Source organism: Arachis ipaensis, chromosome B2 (assembly GCF_059453495.1).
Source record: "Arachis ipaensis isolate K30076 ecotype BB chromosome B2, ASM5945349v1, whole genome shotgun sequence".
Classification (NCBI taxonomy): domain Eukaryota; kingdom Viridiplantae; phylum Streptophyta; class Magnoliopsida; order Fabales; family Fabaceae; genus Arachis; species Arachis ipaensis.
This window is the reverse complement of record NC_142437.1, coordinates 60,627,437-60,630,621: the sequence shown is the minus strand read 5'-3', so window position 1 is coordinate 60,630,621 and position 3,185 is coordinate 60,627,437. Positions and strand designations below refer to the sequence as shown.

At 42.6% G+C, this 3,185-nt stretch overlaps 1 non-coding gene across 1 annotated transcript; it reads right to left on the bottom strand.

The window, feature by feature from the left end:
- Positions 1-380: 380 nt before the first annotated feature.
- Positions 381-488, bottom strand: LOC148574065 (small nucleolar RNA R71). The gene has a single exon (XR_015906585.1). It is a non-coding gene; the product is annotated as a small nucleolar RNA R71 (small nucleolar RNA).
- Positions 489-3,185: the final 2,697 nt, after the last annotated feature.

The following is a 3,185-nucleotide window of genomic DNA, read 5'->3' as shown; positions in this document are numbered from 1 at the left end:
ACAACAATGCAAGGAAGATGCTTGGTGACTTTACTGCACCTAATTTCAATTTACATGGAAGAAGCATCTCAATTCCTGCCATTGGAGCAAATAACTTTGAGCTTAAACCTCAATTAGTTTCTCTGATACAACAGAACTGTAAGTTCCATGGACTCCCATCAGAAGATCCTTTTCAGTTCTTAACTGAATTCTTGCAGATCTGTGACACTGTTAAGACCAATGGGGTTGATCCCGAGGTCTACAGGCCTATGCTTTTCCCATTTGCTATAAGAGACAGAGCTAGAGTATGGTTGGACTCTCAACCTAAAGATAGCCTGAACTCTTGGGATAAGCTGGTCAAGGCTTTCTTAGCCAAGTTCTTTCCTCCTCAAAAGCTTAGTAAGCTTAGAGTGGATGTCCAAACCTTCAGACAGAAGGAAGGTGAATTCCTCTATGAAGCTTGGGAGAGATACAAGGAACTGACCAAAAAGTGTCCTTCTGACATGCTTTCAGAATGGACCATCCTGGATATATTCTATGATGGTCTGTCTGAGCTATCAAAGATGTCACTGGACCACTCTGCAGGTGGATCTATTCACCTAAAGAAAACGCCTGCAGAAGCTCAAGAACTCATTGACATGGTTGCAAATAACCAGTTCATGTACACCTCTGAAAGGAATCCTGTGAGTAATGGGACACCTATGAGGAAGGGAGTTCTTGAAATTGATACTCTGAATCCCATATTTTGCTTCAGAATAAAATATTAACTCAGCAAGTCAATATGATCTCTCGAAGTCTGAATGGATTGAAGGAATCATCCAACAGTACTATAGAGGCATCTTCTGTAGAAGAAGCTTATGATCCTGAGAACCGTGCAATAGCAGAGGTGAATTACATGGGTGAACCCTATGGAAACACCTATAATCCCTCATGGAAAAATCATCCAAATTTCTCATGGAAGGATCAACAAAAGCCTCAACAAGGCTTTAATAATGGTGGAAGAAACAGATTTAACAATAGTAAACCTTTTCCATCATCCACTCAGAAACAGACAGAGAACTCTGAGCAGAATCTATCTAGCTTGGCAAATATAGTCTCTGATCTATCTAAGGCCACTTTGAGTTTCATGAATGAAATAAGGTCCTCCATTAGAAATTTAGAGGCACAAGTGGGCCAGCTGAGTAAAAGAGTCACTGAAATCCTTCCAAGTACTCTCCCAAACAATACAGAAGGGAATCCAAAGAGAGAGTGCAAGGCCATAGATTTAACCATCATGGCCGAACCTACAAGGTAGGGAGAGGACGTGAATCCCAGTGAGGAAGACCTCCTAGGACGTCCAGGATCAACAAGGAGTTTCCCTCTGAGGAACCAAAGGAATCTGAGGCTCATCTAGAGACCATAGGGATTCCTTTGAACCTCCTTACGCCATTCATGAGCTCTGATGAGTATTCTTCTTCTGAAGAGAATGAAGATGTTACTGAAGAGCAAGTTGCCAAGTACCTTGGTGCAATCATGAAGCTGAATGCCAAATTATTTGGTAATGAGACTTGGAAAGATGAACCTCCCTTGCTCATCAATAAACTAAGTGATCTGGATCAACTGACATTACCTCAGAAGAAACAGGATCCTGGAAAGTTCTTAATACCTTGTACCATAGGCACCATGACCTTTGAGAAGGCTCTATGTGACCTTGGGTCAGGGATAAACCTCATGCCACTCTCTGTAATGGAGAAACTGGGAATCTTTGAGGTGCAAGCTGCTAGAATCTCATTAGAGATGGCAGACAACTCAAGAAAATAGGCTTATGGACAAGTAGAGGACGTACTAGTAAAGGTTGAAGGCCTTTACATCCCTGCTAATTTCATAATCCTACACACTGGGAAGGACGAGGATGAATCCATCATCCTTGGGACACCCTTCCTAGCCACAGCAAGAGCTGTGATTGATGTGGACAGAGGAGAATTGATCCTTCAACTGAATAAGGACAATCTTGTGTTTAAAACTCAAGGACCTCCTTCTGTAACCATGGAAAGGAAGCATGAAAAGCTTCTCTCACTGCAGAGTCAACCAAAGCCTCCAAAGTCAAACTCTAAGTTTGGTGTTGGGAGGCCACAACCAAACTCTAAGTTTGGTGTTGAACCCCCACATCCAAACTCTAAGTTTGGTGTTGGGAAGTTCCAACCTTACTCTGAACATCTGTGAGGCTCCATGAGAGCTCATTGTCAAGCTATTGACATTAAAGAAGCGCTTGTTGGGAGGCAACCCAATGTTATTTAATCAATTTTATTTTATTTTCTCTTTATTATTTCGTGTTTTATTAGGTTGATGATCATGTGGAGTCACAAAAACTACAGAAAAATCAAAAACAGAATGAAAAACAGCATTGAAAACAGCACACCCTGGAAGAAGAGCTTACTGGCGTTTAAACGCCAGTAAGGAGCATCTAGCTGGCGTTTAACGCCAGAACAGAGCATGAAACTGGCGTTAAACGCCAGAAATAAGCAGCAGTCTGGCGTTTAAAAACCAGGATTTCACCCAGAGGAAAGCTGGCGTTAAACGCCAGAAACAAGCTCCATTTGGGCGTTTAACGCCAGAAACAAGCATGGAGCTGGCGTTTAACGCCAGAAACAAGCATGAAAGTGGCGTTAAACGCCAGGATTGCACAGCAAGGGCGTTTTACACGCCTAACTGGAGCAGGGATGTTAAGTCCTTAACCCCACAGGATCCCCACATATTCTTCTCTCATCTTCACACCTTTTTCATAACATTCTTCCTCAATTAACCTCCACCAATCACCTCCATTACTCCTCCAAAACCATCATACAACCCACCTACACCCACCCACTTAAATTCAAACCATCACTCCTTCCTTTTCACACATCATAACCACCTAAACCCCCTTGGCAGAACCATTCACGCACCTCCATCTCCTCCATCTCTTCTTCTTCTCATCCATTCTTTCTTCTTTTGCTCGAGAACGAGCAAACCTTCTAAGTTTGGTGTGGTAAAGGAATTGCTTTTTGTTTTTCCATAACCATCTAGGGCACCTAAGGCCAGAGACATCCTCATTGAAAAGGACAAGCCCATCACTAAGAAAAGGATGGAGCAAACAAGAGATCATGGACCTCAGCAAGAGCATGAGGAAATTCCTCACCATGAAATCCCTGAGATGCCTCAAGGGATGCACTTTTCTCCACAGAATTATT